Source organism: Nerophis ophidion, linkage group LG06 (genome assembly GCF_033978795.1).
Source record: "Nerophis ophidion isolate RoL-2023_Sa linkage group LG06, RoL_Noph_v1.0, whole genome shotgun sequence".
Taxonomy (NCBI): Eukaryota; Metazoa; Chordata; class Actinopteri; order Syngnathiformes; family Syngnathidae; genus Nerophis; species Nerophis ophidion.
The window spans coordinates 68,155,216-68,176,938 of NC_084616.1; the positions used below are offsets into that span (position 1 = coordinate 68,155,216).

A 21,723-nucleotide genomic window follows, 5' to 3' on the forward strand; every position below is an offset into this window, starting at 1 on the left:
AGAGAGCCCCCATTGACGGACTAATTATGTATTTATTTATTTATGACTTAGAATGCATTAAAACAACAAAACATATCCGTTCAGGTCTTATGTATATTGTGAATGATAGCACATCTCTCTCTAACTTTTGTATATTTCCAGTACGACTGATCTAATAACTTGGTCGGAGTGCAGAAGTGTTACTCCAGATCTATACAAATGATCTCAGATATTTGGAGCATAATATTCAAAACGGCATTTTGTGATGTTTAAACAGTATTTTCACAAACTTTGAGGATTATAAATACAATTGGATATGGTTTAATTGGATACAATGCAACACAATTAAACATATAAAGTCCACTTCTTTTTCCATTCTACTGGTACTTTAAAATGGTAGTACAATTTCCTCTATCCTAAAGATGCCCTGCTTCTGGTAAATACGTTCAATGGCTTTAACAAGTAGTGGTAACAACACACAGTGAACACTTTCAACAGGAGCTGCTGTCAGCTACAACTTACGCTGCGCAAACTCCGCTCTCCCTTACTGATGTCAAGCCACCCAAAAGGCCCCCCCGCCTTTTACAAGCGTACACTCAAAGTCACAAATATGACAGTATGCACTGTAATTGTTAAGGTTTTTCGAAAGAGAAACACAATAAGTAGTTTACCTGCTAACTAATCACATTTACTAAGTTTTTGTTGGTAAATTCAATTACTTAGTTAAAAAAGCAACTAATAAATATACTTTAAAGGAATTTCCCCAACACGAAAGAATTTGCCTCACTTTGATGAACACACACACACACGCACACACACACAAACTAATCGGCCTTCTAAAGTATTGCTTATGTCTGGCAGAATGCAGGTTAAATAAAAAATGTTTTAACTATAAACATACTGTTAAAAAATATATATATATTATTTATACAACCCCTCTAGGAATCTCCACTGTTCTATTGATGAAAGGGAAAGTAGCGTCTTAGGACAAAAAAAAGCACAGGCTCAACGTTATGTTTTACTATGAATAACAATACCATTAAAAAAAATTATGAAATTAATTAATTAATTCCATAGATGTACCATTAATTAATAATAGTTCTTATTTTAATCCAACTTTATTGACTTTTTCACGTATACAGAAAAAAAGTGCAAGTCAAAACAGTACAATTTTAAAGTCCGTGAATTCTTCACATCCTTACCCCTAAAACCACCCACCCATTCAGGTCGAACCAACCAGGGACACATGGCACAAACAACAAGTAAGACGACAAAGACACACACATTCACACATACACCCATATAAGATAAAAGACAGAAAGAGACTAAAAGGAGAGAGAAAGGGAGAAAAAAACTAATAATAATAATACTAAATAAAAGGGAGATTATTCCTCATCTGCGTCTGGACATAAGTCAAGAGAGTTATAATAGTTCTTATTTTAATTAATTAATTCTAATATATCTTTATTCATATTATGATAAGTGATACATTTGTAGCATTTATAAATTGTGTTGATTATTGCACCATTAATGATTTCTTAATTATCTAGTTATTTAAAATAAACTTGTCATTGTGTCTCGAACCATTTTTCTTCTCGTAGATACTTTTAAAAAATGAAAGTGGCCGAGAACTGCAGTGTTATGTACATGATACAACTCTAACATTTGACAACCAAACAATTAAACAAGGCGACACGGTAAAGAATCTGGGTGTTATCTTCGACCCAACTCTCTCCTTTGAGTCACACATTAAAAGCGTTACTAAAACGGCCTTCTTTCATCTCCGTAATATCGCTAAAATTCGCTCCATTCTGTCCACTAAAGACGCTGAGATCATTATCCATGCGTTTGTTACGTCTCATCTCGATTATTGTAACGTATTATTTTCGGGTCTCCCCATGTCTAGCATTAAAAGATTACAGTTGGTACAAAATGCGGCTGCTAGACTTTTGACAAGAACAAGAAAGTTTGATCACATTACGCCTGTACTGGCTCACCTGCACTGGCTTCCTGTGCACTTAAGATGTGACTTTAAGGTTTTACTACTTACGTATAAAATACTACACGGTCTAGCTCCATCCTATCTTGCCGATTGTATTGTACCATATGTCCCGGCAAGAAATTTGCGTTCAAAGGACTCCGGCTTATTAGTGATTCCCAAAGCCCAAAAAAAGTCTGCGGGCTATAGAGCGTTTTCCGTTCGGGCTCCAGTACTCTGGAATGCCCTCCCGGTAACAGTTCGAGATGCCACCTCAGTAGAAGCATTTAAGTCTCACCTTAAAACTCATTTGTATACTCTAGCCTTTAAATAGACTCCCTTTTTAGACCAGTTGATCTGCCGTTTCTTTTCTTTTTCTCCTATGTCCCACTCTCCCTTGTGGAGGGGGTCCGGTCCGATCCGGTGGCCGTGTACTGCCCGCCTGTGTATCGGCTGGGGACATCTCTGCGCTGCTGATCCGCCTCCGCTTGGGATGTTTTCCTGCTGGCTCCGCTGTGAACGGGACTCTCGCTGCTGTGTTGGATCCGCTTTGGACTGGACTCTTGCGACTGTGTTGGATCCATTATGGATTGAACTTTCACAGTATCATGTTAGACCCGCTCGACATCCATTGCTTTCCTCCTCTTCAAGGTTCTCATAGTCATCATTGTCACCGACGTCCCACTGTTTTCCTTGCCCTTATGTGGGCCTACCGAGGATGTCGTAGTGGTTTGTGCAGCCCTTTGAGACACTAGTGATTTAGGGCTATATAAGTAAACATTGATTGATTGATTGATTGACTTACGAGTATTTTAAAATACAAGCCGTCACTCGGCTTTTTGTTGTGCTTTAAAGCGGACCTGTTGGTCGAAATCTACTTTTGTTCCCTATTTCAACCTGTTTTATTTTTTGGGGGATCTGTATGAATTCGGAAAAATTGAAATTATTTGGCGGAGATATTTATAAAACAATCTTGCCTACCTTCATACTTCCTCCAAACGAGCCATTTGAAATTTGCCCCGATTGTGACGTTTTTCCCCATTGGTGATATCAGCAGATATCTCCATTTATGGTAGAAATTTGAAGTGAAGTGTGAAGTAAATTATATTTATATACTATTTTCTCAAGGGACTCAAAGCGCTTTAAGTAAGGACGGCGTGGCGCAGTGGGAGAGTGGCCGTGCGCAACCCGAGGGTCCTTGGTTCAAATCCCACCTAGTACCAACCTCGTCACGTCCGTTGTGTCCTGAGCAAGACACTTCACCCTTGCTCCTGATGGGTGCTGGTTGGCGCCTTGCATGGCAGCTCCCTCCATCAGTGTGTGAATGGGTAAATGTGGAAGTAATGTCAAAGCGCTTTGAGTACCTTGAAGGTAGAAAAGCGCTATGCAAGTACAACCCATTTATTTATCATTTAAGTAGTGAAACCCATTATCTAAGCTACATTTCAACCAGTGTGGGTGGCACTGGGTGCAGGTGGGCAAAGTATCTTGCCCAAGGACACAACGGCAGTGATGAGAATGGTGCCCCATCTTTGTAGTCTGACGTAGTTATTAATAAGTTGCTTTGTGATAAGAGCCATTTGTGATACAAAGTAGTGTATATTTTTTATGTCTTTTATTAATTTCCCCACCACTGGTTGAAGTAATCTTTGTCCATAGCCAGTGAGCGACACAATCCTGCTTTTTAGCAACCAAAACTGGCAAAGTTATTGAGAAAGAGACAAAAAAAATGACCAAATGAGAAAAACAAGCAATTTACAACATGTCTTACTGGTTAGCCCAATCGCAGCGCTGTCAATCCACATAACACATGGCCGTAACCAGCCTCCACGTCATGCAGCAAAAAAACATACAAAATATGCGGACTTTCAAAAAAGACACATGCTACACACGGCTCTGCTCTGGAGATAGGGAGCAGCACTAAATGTATGTGTGCACATCAGTGAGGACCTCTCCTGGTCATGAAAAAAAGGCATCACTGTTGAAAAAAAAAGGACAGCAGCGACTCTACTTGCACCGCAAGCTAAAGAAGGCGATAGCCCCAGCGCTCATCATGTGCTCCTTCTACAGGGGCATCATCGGGAGAATTCTGACCAGCTGCATCACTATGTGGTATGAGAACTGCACCGCACACAACCACAAGACCCTGCAGAGAACACAACAAGAAAAATCATTGGTCCCTCCAAGACATCTATAGCCGCCGCCTCACCCGCAAAACATCCAGCATTTGTGAGCGACCCCAGCCATCCACAACACAGACTCTACAGCCTCCTGTCGTCTGGGAGACGGTACCGTGAGCCTCCGAACAAGCTCCACCAGACTAACAAACAGTTTCATCCGCTCAGCTGTCAGGAAGCTGAACTCTCTCCCCTTTCTTCCTCCCACTGGCCGCTGCCTCAGCTCTGGATGCTGAAACTCTTGCCGCATCCTCGAGCAGTCCTCTCCATCTCACTGCCCCCACTGATTGTCTTATATTTATTAAAATTATATTTATTCATTTTTGTTCATCCGAATGCCTTAAGTGTATTGTGCAGAATCGCATTTGTTGTTGCTGCTGCTTTTTTTTTTTTTTTTACATGCACATCTCGTACATCTCTGCACATTTGTGGTTGCTTTGCTTTTTTTAAATATGGAATTTTTTTTCTAAATGCACATTTTGTACATTATCCTGTAATGTATTTGTAGATCTGTATTTTTATTTTTATTGTATTTTATCCTTTAAATTTTGCATAAAACATAAGCTTAAAAAACAATCTGCTCACACCGTGGTTCAAAGAGAAACATTTTTTTTGATTTTCCGGTACTGCATGTCCAGCACATGATGAAAATTGTCAATAAAGATGACTTTGACTAAATTGCGTGTTTCGAGTTAAAAGCTTGTTTGTTGAAGTACTCATTTTGTAACATGTATATTATTTCAACCTGAAAACAAACTGAACAAGCTTGGTTTGCCAAAACATTAACCAAATGTCGACCTCCGCAACTCATTTTGTTTTGCAAATTCATCACAAAAACTTATTTCATTTCTATCTTGATTTTGAGTCAGTAAGAGAGGATTAGAGGTCCATCCCTTTGTTCTATGTGTTAACTTATCATTTTACGTGTAGTGATTGTTTGGGTTTTTGCAATGTTTTTCCTCTTTTGTTTGTCTTCCTGTGTAGTGCTCTTACTTTCCTTTAACTTAATGATTTGGTTTGTCTTTCAGTGACTTTGCTTGTTTTTGAGCGCCATTCTCCTCCCCAGTTCGTGGTTGGCAATTAAAAAACCCAACTGTCCCTGAATACCAATTAGGAGGGTTTATATTCCAGTGTCATGTGTCAAAGGGAGTTGCTTCAACATCCATTGGGTCTTTGTGTTGTGTGCACTACAGCTACTGTGTGTGTTTACTCCTTCAACTTTTGTTCCTGCACTGTCCCTATTTAAAATAATGTGTTAGTTGCAAATTCCTGCCGTCTTTGCATCTTGGGGTCACGGCGCGAGAAACCATGCAAAATAGTGACGGCTTGTTTCTTTTATTACGATGTGAGTTTGGTAGATGTTCTGTTTCATGATTTTGGAAAACCCTTTTGTGAGCTGCTCTGAAAGGCAAGTTGAGCTTCTGGTAACTTAAACATATTGGACAAATAATGCTCATAGTTCATATTAGGATTTCATTTTTTTCCAATTTTTAGGCCAATAGATGCACTTTAAATATTTTCTGTTAAAGACAATTTTGATAGTTATTTTTTGTTATAAGTTAACCTATATTTATGTTTTTATATTTTGTTTTCTCTGATGCTAATAAGGATACAATGTTATGCAGAAGTGTACCTATAACAATTTTATAGACAAATGATACCATCTATTGTCGAGGCAGAGAGTGGGTAGGGGGTCAAGTGGGGGCTAAATGTTTTCTTCTTCCGAGGGGGCCATAACAGAAAATAAATGAGAACCACTGTTCTCCTGCATTAGCAAAATGTTGTAACCACTACGGTATTTGAATTACACACACACTTTTAAAAGGACATTTTTATTATTTTTACATGTTTTACTGTAGGAGACGACCATTGAAGTGTAATAGACACAATTCTGGAAAACATTTGTAATCATAAAACAACAGAGAAGCATATTTGCCTGCTCTTTTAAATCTCTAAATTAATAAATAACAAGTTAATTGTGGGCTAATTTTAAAAGGGTGTGATTATTTGCAATTAAAAAGCAAATTCAGTCGACTTCTTTTAAAATGCATGGGAGGGTTTCTGAAGAAAAATATACCATTCTAAAAATATTAGTAGATATAAAAGTAGCTAATACTGTAGATGTGATCATTTTGTATCGATGTATTTATTGAGTATTATTAGATCCATCCATTTTCTTACATATCAATTTAAATATATATTACTTAGGACTGTCAAAGGTAATGCATTAACTCATGCGGATGATCCCAAAACATTATCGCATTAATCATGTATTAACAAAGATGATTTACGCATATTTTTTTTGACCGAACATCCTCATTTACTTTAACTGCAGATTCGAGATGAGATTCTGACTTGTGAGCTTGCTGTTAAATTTCCTTTTAATATACACTCAGATGGGACTTTAGTCGAAACTGTTTGCAAGCTTTGAACAAATAAATGAGGTGCATTTCCTAAAAAATGATAAAAAATATATATTGAAATTCTGACAATAACATTGAGTTTGTGTCAAAATATTGATGTTTTTTTAAAGTTAATTTAAATTATGCACGCAAGTAATTTACTGCTATTAATCATCCATCCATCCATTGTCTACCGCTTGTCTCTCTCGGCGTCGCTGGGGTGCTGGAGCCTCCCTTAGCTGCCAACACTGATAGACAGACAACATTCACATTCACATTCACACACTAAGGCCCATTTAGCGTTGCCAATCAACCTATTCTCAGGTGCATGTCTTTGGAGGTGGGAGGAAGCCGGAGTACCCACGCAGTGACGGGGATAACATGCAAACTCCACAAAGAAAGACCCCGACCGAGAGGATTGAACCCAGGACCTTTGTATTGTGAGGCACATGCACTAAACCCTGTTCTACACATGCCAAATTTTGATTGATGTAATTCAAAATTGTAATTGTTTGACAATACAAGTATTGATAATGTATAAATTACATTAATTAATCCATCCATCCATTTTTCTACCGCTTATTCCCTTTGCGGTCGCGGGGGGCGTTGGTGCCTATCTCAGCTACAATCTGGCAGAAGACGGGGTACATCCTGGACAAGTCGCCACCTCATCGCAGGGCCAACACATATAGACAGACAACATTCACACCCACATTCACACACTAGGGCCAATTTACGGGAAGGACATGCAAACTCCACACAGAAATATCCCGAGCCTGGGATTGAACCCCGGACTACTCAGGAGCTTTGTATTGTGAAGCAGACGCACTAACCCGTCTGCCACTGTGAAGCCCTACATTCATTAATAATTGACTGAATTTATATTTTCAATCTATCCATCCATTTCCTACCGCTTATTCCCCTTTGGGGTCGCGGGGGGCGCTGGTGCCTATCTTGGCTACAATCAGGCAGAAGGCGGGGTACACCCTGGACAAGTCGCCATCTCATCGCAGGGCCAACACAGATAGACAGACAACATTCACACTCACATTCACACACCAGGGCCAATTTAGTTATGCCAATCAACCTATCCCCAGGTGCATGTATTTGGAAGTGGGAGGAAGCCGGAGTACCCAGAGGGAACCCACGCATTCACGGGGAGCCCGGGATTGAACCCCAGACTACTAAGAACCTTCGTTTTGTGAGGCAAACGCACTAACCCCTCTGCCACCGAGAAGCCTAATTTATATTTTTATTTCCACTAATAAAAAAACAGTATTATGTGATAATCGTTTTTAATTTAATTCATAGTGGTGTTGTAAGCACAATACCAACGGGCGCAAATCGCAAAATGCGCGAAAGCATTTTGAAAATTTTATGCCAAATCAAATCAAATGTGTATTGGTTTCATCACTATACAGTGTACATCCATGACTAAACTACTGACTAAACTACTACCAAGTGTGGATTCAGGCCGGTTGGCCTATTTCAAGTTCCAGGTAACCCTACATTATTATATTTTATAAATAGTAAACCAAGTTGTGGTAGTAGTTTAGTCGTGGATGTACACTGTATAGTCATGAATCTAATAAACCAGGGGTAGAGAACCTATGGCTGGAGAGCCAGATTTGGCTCTTTTGATGACTGCATCTGGCTCTCAGATAAATCTTAGCTGACATTGCTTAACACGATAAGTAATGAATAATTCCGCTGGTAAATACAGTGTTAAAAATAACGTTCATATTATCAAACATTCTCATGCATTTTAATCCAACCATCCATTTTCTATCGCACCTGTTCAAGAAGTCGCATTAATGGTAAGAAGTATTATATTTATTATTGGTTAGATTTAGAATAACAATGTTATTAAAAAGAATAGGAGACTTATTATACTCTAAAAATGTTGGTCTTACTTAAAAATATGCACATTTATTTGTATTCAGTGTTAAAAAATATTATATGGCTCTCACGGAAATAGATTTGGAAATATTTGGCTTTCATGGCTCTCTCAGCCAAAAAGGTTCCCGACCCCTGCAATAAACATTTTTTATTTGATTTGATTTTACATTAAATTTGCAAAATGCGGTTGCGCATTTTGCAAATTGCGCCCATTGGTATTGTGCTAGGCTTCACGGTGTCAGAGGGGGTTAGTGCGTCTGCCTCACAATGCGAAGGTCCTGCAGTCCTGGTTTCAATCCCAGGCTCGGGATCTTTCTGTGTGGAGTTTGCATGTTCTCCTCCCGTAACTGCGTGGGTTCCCTCCGGGTACTCCGGCTTCCTCCCACTTCCAAAAACATGCACCTGATTGGCAACACTAAATTGGCCATAGTGTGTGAATGTGAGTGTGAATGTTGTCTGTCTATCTGTGTTGGCCCTGCGATGAGGTGGCGACTTGTCCAGGGTGTACACCGCCTTCCGCCCGATTGTAGCTGAGATAGGCGCCAGCGCCCCCCGCGACCCCTAAAGGGAATAAGCGGTAGGAAATGGATGGATGGATGGTATTGTGCTTACAACAGGAGTAATACAAATATACAAATAAGTAAAACCCATCCATCCATCCATTCTACCGCTTATTCTCTTTGGGGTCGCGCGGAACGCTGGTGCCGAAAACATTAAAATGTATTTTTTTTTTTTTATAAAAAAAAGAGCAATGAAATGGGCAAAAATGTATCTTGATGAGTTCAATTGTTACTTTTTGTTATTTTTTGTTGTTGTGGTTTTTGACTGATAAATTGGCGTTCGGGAGCCTCGTTCACGGTTTAAACTCTACGTAAGAGTAGAAAAATTAAAAAAAAAACATTTTTATAAATAACGTTTAAAACCCCACAGTGTTATTTTCTTAGTAGAATAAAGTTTAGACAAATATAATAGGGAACTAACCTACCATGTATGCTGCTGCTGCTGATAATGTCGTGCTGGAACACATAATGGAACACATGATGTTAACAATATTTCTTGGTAAACTGTGTGTTCCACTACAGCAAATTGGTCTAAATGGAAGTTAAAATCCACCTGACAGTTGAATATTAAAATATAAATTAAATCGATGTCCGCGAACGCGAGGCGTCCTCACCTGTTATTTCATCCACAGGTCGACCTCCGGTTCGGTCCTCGCCAGCGGTCTTCTTGAGGAGGGTGTGCCGCTTTAAGACCTCGTCGGAACCGGCAGGGGTGTTGACAGTCGGGCCCGCAACCGCCCGGGGAGGAAGCATATCCCGCAGTGAGACTCAGGAATCGAACATGAGCTCATTCTCCGTTTGCCATGTCGGGATATCAGCATCGCCACGCTCCCCTCGCCGTGCTCTGCCGCACTGCGCATGCGCACATGCTTGATGGCGGGCTTTAGTGCAAAGATATTACTGTTTAATAATTGAAGACAGCTTCGGTTCATATGATTGTAGTATTCAAACTGTCCGAAAAGGTGGAAGGAAGAAGTTTATACCACTTATAAGGCAGTGGTTCTCAAATGGGGGTACGTGTACCCCTGGGGGTACTTGAAGGTATGCCAAGGGGTACGTGAGATTTTTTTTTTTAAATATGCTAAAAATAGCAACAATTCGCACATTCACGGTACAAACATAAACATACTGTACATATACATTCACAGAGGTGGGTAGTAACGCGTTACATTTACTCCGTTACATCTACTTGAGTAACTTTTGGGATAAATTGTACTTCTAAGAATAGTTTTTATGCAACATACTTTTACTTTTACTTGAGTATATTTATAAAGAAGAAACGCTACTTTTACTCCGCTCCATTTATGTACAATCAGCTCGTTACTCGCTACTTTTTTTTTTTTTTATCGATCTGTTAATGCACGTTTTGTTTGTTTTGATTTTGTCAGATACGCATTCAAAGTAGGAACTACGCATGCCTGCGTTTCACCAATCAAATGCAGTCACCGGTGACGCTGGACCAATCAAACAAAACCAGGCGGTCATGTGACCGTCACACGTCGAATCCGACCTAAAAAAGTTGAAAAACTTATTGGGGTGTTACCATTTAGTGGTCAATTGTGCTGAATATGTACTGTACTGTGCAATCTACTAATAAAAGTTTCAATCAATCAATCAAACGTGTAAAGGAAAAAAGACACTTTTTATTTCAACCGTACTTCCTGTCACAAGCCTAAAGACTGATCACACACAGTTCCTGTCTTCACAATAAAAGCGCCGCTCCAACGCGCCTGTGCTAACAAAATAAGAGTCTCCGAAAGCCAGCGCAAACAAGCTAGCAAGCTACGGAGTTTGCCGCCAATGTATTTCTTGTAAAGTGTATAAAAACAAATATGGAAGCTGGACTAATAAAATGCCAAAAACCAACAACTTTCATGTGGTATTAGACAGAAAGGAGGAACTTTTTTTCTCCTCCATTTGAAAACGTGGACGTTATCAGCAATGCTGTCTGATTCCAATCAATGCAAGTCATCAGAATCAGGTAATACACCAACTTATATTCTCGTCTTCATGAAAGATAGGAATCTATATGTTAAACATGCTTGTATATTCATTAAAACACCTTTAACATTTCAACAAAAACGGCAAAATAAAAAACTATAAATTATATACTGTGTATATATATATATATATATATATATATATATATATATATGATATGTGTGTGTATGTGTATATATGAGGTAGATCACCTCGACTTGGTCATTTATTAAGTAATTGATTGACGCTGAATAACTTATTGGGGTGTTACCATTTAGTGGTCAATTGTACGGAATATGTACTGTACTGTGCAATCAACTAATACAACTTTCAATCAATCAATCAATCAATCAATAAATGCCTACTGAGCCTATGGTGCTGTTAAGTTATTGTGGCTCAATTTGCCTTAATTTTTTTTTATTTTAATGTATTATTATTTAATATATATTATTGTTTTAGTTGCTTAAGAGATATTCCTGGCTATGAATTTGCTCATTGCTATTTTTATGTTTTTGTGCATTATCTGTTGCCGTAATCATTAAACGAACAGGTTACTCATCAGTTACTCAGTACTTGAGTAGTTTTTTTCACAACATACTTTTTACTTTTACTCAAGTAAATATTTGGGTGACTACTCCTTACTTTTACTTGAGTAATAAATCTCTAAAGTAACAGTACTCTTACTTGAGTACAATTTCTGGCTACTCTACCCACCTCTGTACATTCATTGTACAAACATACATATAATGTACTTTTTTTATTATAGATTGATTGATACTTTTATTAGTAGATTGCACAGTTCAGTACATATTCCGTACAATTGACCACTAAATGGTAACACCCGAATAAGTTTTTCAACTTGTTTAAGTCGGGGTCCACGTTTATAAATTCATGGTACGAATATATATTATCAGCATAATACAGTCATCACACAGGTTAATCATCATAGTATGTACATTGAATTATTTACATTATTTATAATCCGGGGGGTGGGATGAGGAGCTTTGGTTGATATCAGTACTTCAGTCATCAACAATTGCATCAACAGAGAAATGGACATTGAAACAGTGTAGGTCTTATTTAGTAGGATATGTACAGCCAGCAGAGAACATAGTGCAGGGGCGCTCACACTTTTTCTGCAGGTGAGCTACTTTTCAATTGACCAAGTCGAGGAGATCTACTGTGATGATGACGTCACAAGGGTGAGGGCTCCTCACGTCCTGCCATTGTTTATAATGGGAGCCTCCAGCAGCAAGAGCTATTCGGACCGAGAAAACGACAATTTCCCCATTAATTTGAGCGAGGATGAAAGATTTGTGGATGATGATATTGATAGCAAAGGACTAGAAAAAAATGAATGAAAAATAAAGTTTAAAAAAAAAAAGGTTGATTGCATTGGGACGGCTCCACGTGGCTCCTCCACATCGAGAGGAGCCTGATGAGGTGGTTCGGGCATCTGGTCAGGATGCCCCTCAAACGCCTCCCTAGGGAGGTGTTTAGGGCACGTCCAACCGGTAGGAGGCCAAGGGGAAGACCCAGGACACGTTGGGAAGACTATGTCTCCTGGCTAGACGAAGTGGCTGGGGAGAGATGGATGTGGCGGAAGAAGATGGATGGATGGATGCATTGGGACGGATTCAGATGGTTTTAGACACATTTACTAGGATAATTCTGGGAAATCCCTTATCTTTCTATTGGGTTGCTAGTGTTTTAGTGAGATTAAATAGGACCTAATAGTGGGAGGGGTGTGTCCACGGGTGTCTTGAGGCCAGTGTCTGAGGGAAGTCGACGTCAGCTGCATGGACAGCGCAAGCTCAGCTTTTTTTACAATTTTCTCACCAAAACATGCTGGTTGACAAGTGGTCGGGAACCATGTTCGCTTGACCGCTCTGATCCATAGTAAAGCTTCACCTCCGGGAATTTTAAACAAGGAATCACCGTGTGTTTGTGTGGCTAAAGGCTAAAGCTTCCCAACTTCATCTTTCTACTTTGGCTTCTCCATTATTAATTGAACAAATTGCAAAAGATTCAGCAAAACAGATGTCCAGAATACTGTTTAATTGCGCGAGGAAAAGAGACGACTTTTAGCCGCAAATGGTGGTGCGCAAATATTTCCTGACAGTCCGTGACATTACGCGCACACGTCATCATTCCGCGACGTTTTCAACAAGAAACTCCACGGGAAATTTAAAATTGCAATTTAGTAAACTAAACCGGCCGTATTGGCATGTGTTGCAATGTTAATATTTCATCATTGATGTATAAACTATCAGACTGCGTGGTCGGTAGTAGTGGGTTTCAGTAGGCCTTTAAGTTTTGTGTGAAGTGAAGTGAAGTATATTTATATAGCGCTTTTTCTCTAGTGACTCAAAGCGCTTTACATAGTGAAACCCAATATCTAAGTTACATTCAAACCAGTGTGGGTGGCACTGGGAGCAGGTGGGTAAAGTGTCTTGCCCAAGGACACAACGGCAGTGACCAGGATGGCGGAAGCGAGAATCGAACCTGCAACCCTCAAGTTGCTGGCACGGCCACTCTACCAACCGAGCTAAACTGTCTTGATGCTTAAAATTTTTTTCTTGGTCTGCCAATATGTTTGGCTTTTACAACCTTCTCATGTTGTTTGTACTTGTTCGAGATTTTAGAGACAGCTGAATGGGAATAATCAATATCTTTTGCAAGTTACATGAAGTTTGATAATCCTTTCCTCGGTTTCAATTTACATCTCTTGTCTTAAAGCCACGATTCATGCCGATCCACCTAGTCCAACAGATCTCCAAGGTGTGAAAACTAATTTTTAACTCTCGACTAATGAAAAAGTTAAAGTTAAAGTACCAATGCTTGTCACACACATACTAGATGTGGGGAAATTATTCTCTGCATTTGACCCATCACCCTTGATCACCCCCTGTGAGGTGAGGGGAGCAGTGGGCAGCAGCGGTGCCGAGCCCGGGAATCATTTTTGGTGATTTAACCCCCAATTCCAACCCTTAATGCTGAGTGCCAAGCAGGGAGGTAATGGGTCCCATTTTTATAGTCTTTGGTATGACTCGGCCGGGATTTGAACTCACAATCTACCAATCTCAGGGCGGATACTCTAACCACTAGGCCACTGAGTACGTGTTGGCTATGGATATTTTTTTTCCAGAATTCTAGGAATTTTTTACTTTGCTTGATCTAAAAATGTAACTAACTACGACAATGTTATTTTACTGATTTATTTTGTGTGTTTCTTAAAACCAGAAAGTTGCCATTCGAAACGACTGCAGTTTTGCGTCATGTCTTTTACTTGATTTTTTTTTTTTTGGTACAAATTTAAACAACTGAGTCAACATTCTCCAAGTCGCGCGATTCCATCATTTCTGCCAGAGGTTGTAGTACTGTAGTTCTATGTCAGTTACCTACTGGTAATTTGTAAGCCAGTACAACCTGTCCCCTGAGTCGAGGTAGCGACTAAGCTGACACCCTCGCCGGTTCCTGCAGGACAAGTGGTGAGGAAGGTGGCTAAACACCTTGATGGCATTCAAAACAAACTCTGTAAAAGGACACTGGGTCTGGAGAGCCAATGGCGACTATCAATTACCATCACTGTTGCCTTGTGGTCACTTAAGTTAGGGAAAGGAGTAAACATTGAGGAACATTTGGAGTCTGAGTTCAAAGGCCATTTGTTGTTGTATTAAACCTCATTCTGGCAGCTCCCGTGATGTTGCCGGTGCCAAACTCTAATGGTCCTGCTATTCTTTTGGATCCTTTATTGACAAAGAGAGCTGGGGCATGCTGAATGGGCAACAGTCTGTCCCCAATATAAGGCTGCCCAGGCTTACATCTAATTCAAACCAATTCTACACCACTCACCGAACCTATTCACACGGGAGAGTAAGTAACGTAAGGTGTTGCCATGGTCTCCGATCCTCAGTTGGTGCATGTCAATGTCTGAAAAGCAGACCAAAACCATTGCACCAGGCAACTTCAAGCAAAATGAACAAAAGAGACCAATTTTAAAACTGGGATGCTAGAACGTCTCTTTCTGTAAACATGCAAGACATCAGCAATGCCAGAAAAACAGCTTTTATTAGCAATGAGCGAACAGGATTGAATGTGGACACCCTCTAAATTGGTTGCACATTACCATGTAATCTTAGGCCTCACCAATGTTGGCTGAAGTGCCTTCAACTGCCCTGTCACTCTGTGTTTGAGAGCCCATTGAATGACTGCCAAAGTCAGTACTTTTGGGCGCCAGTCCTCAGTGTGCTGAAGTGTGGTTTGGAATGAGGCCCACTAAGCAGCACAGCTGTGTTGACTGTAACGATGTGACCCCCCCCCCGCCACACACACACACAACAGTAACAGCCAATAAAGGAATACAGTCCAGACCCATGCAAGACCAGGGTCCCTCCGGATCATCCTGGTAGGATGACATGTTGCGGGCACAGACAGAGCCTCAGTCGGAAACCACATCCACAGGAATGCTGTGCAGCCGGAACACATTCTGAAACAGGAGGTCAGCAGTCCATCTTAGAGAAGTGGTCGATGAAAGTGAGTACGACAGAGTTGTGGAAGTCCAGTAATAAAGTCCAAATCCGCGTGGGATGACTTGTAGCGGTCATAGACAGAGCAAGTGGCAACGAACTCCTTGACATAGGTTCTCATAGACCACCACCATCTTTTATCTTTGTGAAGCCAGCAGATAGGCCAAGTTCTTGTGAGCCTTTCAAGAGGTGCCACCACTCCTGCAAGGCCAATACGATGGCTAGGAGTTCCCCATTTCCCGCGTCGTAACTTCTTTCTGCCGGGGTCAGGTGACATGAGAACGTTTCCCAATGGAAATGTTGCGCTTTTGTAGCACTGTTGCAATCTTTTCTTTTAAAATAAAGCCAAACTTAGACGCATTTCTTTCACCTGGGCGCCATCTGTCTGACGTCACTGCGCACATTGCGTAATGACATCATTCCCGCCCACAAGAAATTTGAGGAATCATTTAAAAATTGGCAAACAATTCCAAGGAACTGATACACTGAGAATCGGTTCTAAACGACTGGTTCTAAACAAGAATCCATCCATCCATTTTCTGCTGCTTATTCCCTTTGGTTTCATGGGGGGCGCTGGTGCCTATCTCAGCTACAATCGGGCGGAAGACGGTGTACAGCCTGGACAAGTCGCCACTTCATCTAAACAAGAATCTTTTTTTTGATATCCATCCCGATAGTTAATGTAAATTTGTGTTAAAAGTGTTCTATGGTAACCCAGTTTCTGATAGCGTCCCCTGTTTAAATATTATATTTTATGAGATTAGTTGGAAAATCCTGGATCAGGGCTTGTTGGTCGAGTTGTGTAAATATTACTTCAGGTAAGAAAGATCCTGCGTTCAATTTCTGGACAAGCTATTGTGTTTATGACTCCTTATTACCGTCGTACACAGATTTGTAAGTCTTTTTATTTGTGACTTGAGACTTTGTGTTAACTATTTACCTCCATTTTCCAGACATCACACACTCAATGGATCAATATATATATATATATATATATATATATATATATATATATATATATATATATATATATATATATATATTGATCTTCTCGGACTGAGCTCGTTACTCTTAGTTCATTTATGCATGCAAATGTCAGTAAATCTAAATTTGGGGTAAAAGTGCAATAAATATAGTGGCCTGGTTTCAGATTGTGTTATCTATTAAAATTTCTAATTACATGAGATTTGTTGGAAACAGATATTTTCCAACAAATCTAATTAAATTTGAGATTGTAATAAGGGACGCAAGTAAAAACATATGGCACTTTAAATCCAAATTTTGATTTGCTGCCATTTTAATGCATACATGACTCTAAGGGAGGTCAACCTAAACACCAACTACTTCAATATTAAAAGAAGGTTCCACCAAGCTTTAACTTTGGATCAGCGGCCTCAATGTCCAGAGTGCCAACCATGACACCACAGAACCTGTAAATGCACACGTAAAAACAGGAGATTGTACAATAGGGGTATCTGATTTGATTTGATAGATTTTCAATGATCTCTTGAGTCATGAAAATTGAGTTGAATCTTTAAAATTAGGCCTAAAGTCATAGATCAGGGGTAGGGAACCTATGGCTCGCGAGCCAGATGTGGCTCTTTTGATTACTGCATGAGGCTCTCGGCTAAATCTGGGCTGACATTGCTTAACACAATAAGTAATGAATAATTCCACTTGTAATCACAGTGTTAAAAATAATGTTCAAAATATAAAACATTCTCATGCATTTTTAATCCATCCATCCGTTTTCTACCGCACCTGTTCAAGAAGTTGCGTTAATGGTAAGAAGTTATCTATTTATTATTGGTTAGTGTGGGGCTTGCCTTCCTGGGGTTCTTCAGACCACCAAGCACCGACATGAGAGCCTGTTTCAGGGTTGCAATATTGTTTTATTTTTCAGTTGCTTTCCAGCAATTGTCTTTTTCTCTTTCATCCTCGCTAGTGCTTTGGCTCCAGCTCTAACCCCGTCTCCAGAGTGACAGGTGATTAGATTACAGGGCCCAGGTGGGCCATCTACGCACCTGTCGCTGATTTCAAGGCCGATCCTGGCAACACCCCGCTTCGCTGCAGGCCCACAGGCCACGCCCCCTCCACAGTTAGCTTCAGAATAACAATGTTATTACAAAGAATAAGACACCTATTATACTCTTGAAATGTTGGTCTTACTTAAAAATGCGCGTGTTTAGTTGTGTTCAGTGTTAAAAATATATATTATATGGCTCCTACGGAAATACATTATAAAATATATGGCTTTTGGCTCTCTCAGCCAAAAAGGTTCCCTACCCCTGTCATAGATGATTAGACCTACACCTCTTAGACTTAGACTTCCTTTTTATTGTCATTCAAATTTGAACTTTACAGCACAGATAAGAACGAAATTTCGTTCCATAAGCTCATGGTAGTGCAGGATAAAAAAAAAAAGCAATAAGGTGCATATATAATTAAATAAATATATATAAATAATATATCAATATATATATATATATATATATATATATATATATATATATATAGATTACTGTACAGATAAATATATTGTCTTTCTATATTCCAGCGAGTTAATCCATTTTGGGGGGAGTTAAGGGGAGAATTTAATTATGATGCGTTCAAGAGTCTTACAGCCTGTGCGAAAAAGCTGTTACAGAACCTGGAGGTTCTGCTTCGGAGGTTGCGGAACCTCGTTCTAGAGTCCAGCAGTGAAATGAATGTGAACGAATGAAAAAGTTATGATTAAAAAACAACTATTACAAATACAATAACCTGAGATCCCTAAACGAGAATCATACAACTTAATCAATGAACCATGAACATGAACAAATTCACAACAAATCAGATGAAATGTGAGTTTTTAATGGGGGACACAATCTGAAAGTGGACTAGTATATTGTGTACTCTTTTCTCCCTCTACCTCACAGCTGTCCTGGGCACTATGAACAAAGGACTTAGCAAGGAAGTGCTTCTCCACACAGAGCCAGATGTCAAATTTAATGAACTAAGTAATACAAGCTGGGTCCAAGAACCAATTGAGTTTGTAAGTTGAGGAACTACTGTATTTGATTTGATTTGATGGATAAAATGAATATACATACGCAAGTGTGTACAAGGGAAACGGTCATTATTGAACACAGGACATCTAAACACAAGGGTTGTCCAGGAGTTTAACCCATAGCTTCTCGCACCCAAAGCAGGATTTATTAAATAAAATAACATTTTATTTGTATATAACTTTTTATACGTATAAAATGTAGCACAAAGTGCTTTATAAATTAAAATAAAGTTAATGACGTAAATACAACATCCCCAAACAGTCCTTCCATGCACCACCACAACACTCGCACACATGGCCGTAACTACCATTGAGGACACCGAGGCCATGTCCTCGGTAGAAGGTGATATGACTGACAGCAAATATACTTTGTGTGGGACATCCTGTGCTCTGTGCATCACAATGCAGTCGATCATCCTCTTGCCGTCCAAATCACCGACGTTGTGTCCTTGGGCAAGACACTTCACCCTGTCCCCCAGTGCCGCTCACACTGGTGAATGAATGATGAATTATAGGTGGTGGTCAAATTAGCAGCCACGCTTCTGTCAGTCTGCCTCAGGGCAGCTGTGGCTACAAATGTAGCTTACCACCATTGTGTGTGAATGTGGAGTGAGCGCTTTAAAGACCAAGGACATGGTTATTGACCCACGGAGAATGACTGCACAGTACACACCTCTGTACATAGGGAAGACAAAGGTGGACAGGGTGAAAACCTTTAAATTCCTCGGGACCCACACCAGTGAGGACCTCGCCTGGGATCACAACACCCAACAAACAATAAAGAACGCCCAGCAGCGACTGTACTTCCTAAGAAGGCTGAGAAAATTTGGCATGCCACCCAAAATTCTCAGCAACTTCTAAAGAAGTACGGTTGAGAGTGTCCTTACCAGATCAATCACGGTCCGGTATGGAAACTGCACTGCTAAGGACAGGAAGGCACTCCAGCGAGTGATTAAAACTGCTCAGTACATATCAGGAGCAGCCTTCCCCTCACAACAGGACATGTAGTCTACCAGGACCACTAGGAGAGCACACAACATCATAAAGGACAGTACACACCCCCAGCACAGTCTCTTCAGCCTCTTACCATCAGGCAGACGATACAGGAGTCTGAAATCCAGGACTACGAGACAAACAGTTTCTACCCACAGGCCATCAGGCTTTTGAATGCTAACTTGTCTTTTTTGAACAAAAGACAGCTACCTTGACCACCCCTGAACTGTGAACCATCACTGTAGACACTTTTCACCTTTGATCACTAAAGACACTTTAACTGCTGCTGTGACCCAAGATCACCTCCATATTTATACTGTTGACTGTCAATCAGAATGTGCAATAATGTTATGTTACTTAATGTGCCTTGTTTTTACATTTTTATTACTTTTTTTTTATGTTTATTTTTAGCGAAGTACCGTGTGACTTGTCAAAGGGTGGACTAGCAAAGTAAGATTTTCATTGAACAGCAAACTGTCTGTTTAACTGTGCATATGACAATAAACAATCTTGAATCTTGAATCTTAAAAATCTAGTTGATAGAGAAGCGCTATATAAATCTAATCCATTAATATCCATCCATCCATCCATTTTCTACCGCTTATTCCCTTTCGGGGTCGCGGGGGGCGCTGGCGCCTATCTCAGCTACAATCGGGCGGAAGGCAGGGTACACCCTGGACAAGTCGCTACCTCATCGCAGGGCCAACACAGACAGACAAACAACATTCACACACTAGGGCCAATTTAGTGTTGCCAATCAACCTATCCCCAGGTGCATGTCTTTGGAAGTGGGAGGAAGCCGGAGTACCCGGAGGGAACCCACGCATTCACGGGGAGAACATGCAAACTCCACACAGAAAGATCCCGAGCCTGGATTTGAACCCAGGACTGCAGGAACTTCGTATTGTGAGGCAGACGCACTAACCCCTCTGCCACCGTGAAGCCCCTCCATTAATATTAATATTATTATTATCATCCTCTCACAATATACGATCTTTGGTCATGCAGAACAGAACCCGCTACAACTCTAGACAACATCGTTGCACTTTTACTTTAAAGGGGAACATTATCACCAGACCTATGTAAGCGTCAATATATACCTTGATGGTGCAGAAAAAAGACCATATATTTTTTTAACCGATTTCCGAACTCTAAATGGGTGAATTTTGGCGAATTAAACGCCTTTCTGTTTATCGCTCTGGAGGCGATGACGTCAGAATGTGACGTTGCCGAGGTAATACAGCCGCCATTTTCATTTTCAACACATTGTAAACATTGGGTCTCAGCTCTGTTATTTTCCGTTTTTTCGACTATTTTTTGGAACCTTGGAGACATCATGCCTCGTTGGTGTGTTGTCGGAGGGTGTAACAACACTAACAGGGAGGGATCCAAGTTGCACCACTGGCCCGAAGATGCGAAAGTGTCTGCCGCCAGACCCCCATTGAATGTGCCAGAGTGTCTCCACATTTTACCGGCGATGACAGACATGGCACAGAGATGTATGGATAACCTGCAGATGCATTTGCAACGATAAAGTCAACGAAATCACAAAGGTGAGTTTTGTTGATGTTGACTTATGTGCTAATCAGACATATTTGGTCGCGGCGTGACTGCCAGCTAATCGATGCTAACATGCTATGCTAATCGACGCTAACATGCTATTTACCGGCGGTGCTAAAGCAGACATGGCACAGACATGTATGGATAACCTGCAGATGCATTTGCAACGATAGTCAACGAAATCACAAAGGTGAGTTTCGTTGATGTTGACTGCCAGCTAATCGATGCTAACATGCTACGCTAATCGATGCTAACATGCTATGCTAATCGATGCTAACATGCTATTTACCGGCGGTGCTAAAGCAGACATGGCACAGAGATGTATGGATAACCTGCAGATGCATTTGCAACTATATTACGTTTCCTTCCACCCACATTTAATGCGAAAAAAACACTTACCAATCGACGGATTTAAGTTGCTCCAGTGTCAAAAGATGCGAAAGTCCTGATCGTTCGGTCCGCACATTTTACCGGCGATGCTAACGCAGCTATTCGGCCATGCTATGGCTATGAATAGCGTCAATAGCTATCTGCTCTATAGCTTCAGTTTCTTCTTCAATACTTTCATACTCCAACCATCTGTTTCAATACATGCGTAATCTGTTGAATCGCTTAAG

At 40.4% G+C, this 21,723-nt stretch overlaps 1 protein-coding gene across 1 annotated transcript in view; it reads right to left on the bottom strand.

Annotated features, from left to right (window-relative positions):
* LOC133553987 (fidgetin-like) overlaps window positions 1–9,828 on the bottom strand; it is a 74,756-nt gene extending 64,928 nt beyond the window's left edge. Inside the window, exons 1-2 of the mRNA XM_061902312.1 lie at window positions 9,610–9,828; window positions 9,421–9,451 (exon numbers count right to left, since the gene is read on the bottom strand). The gene's annotated coding sequence lies outside the window, so the exon portion shown is untranslated. The remainder of the gene's footprint in view (window positions 1–9,420; window positions 9,452–9,609) is intronic.
* Between the last annotated feature and the right edge of the window lie 11,895 nt (window positions 9,829–21,723).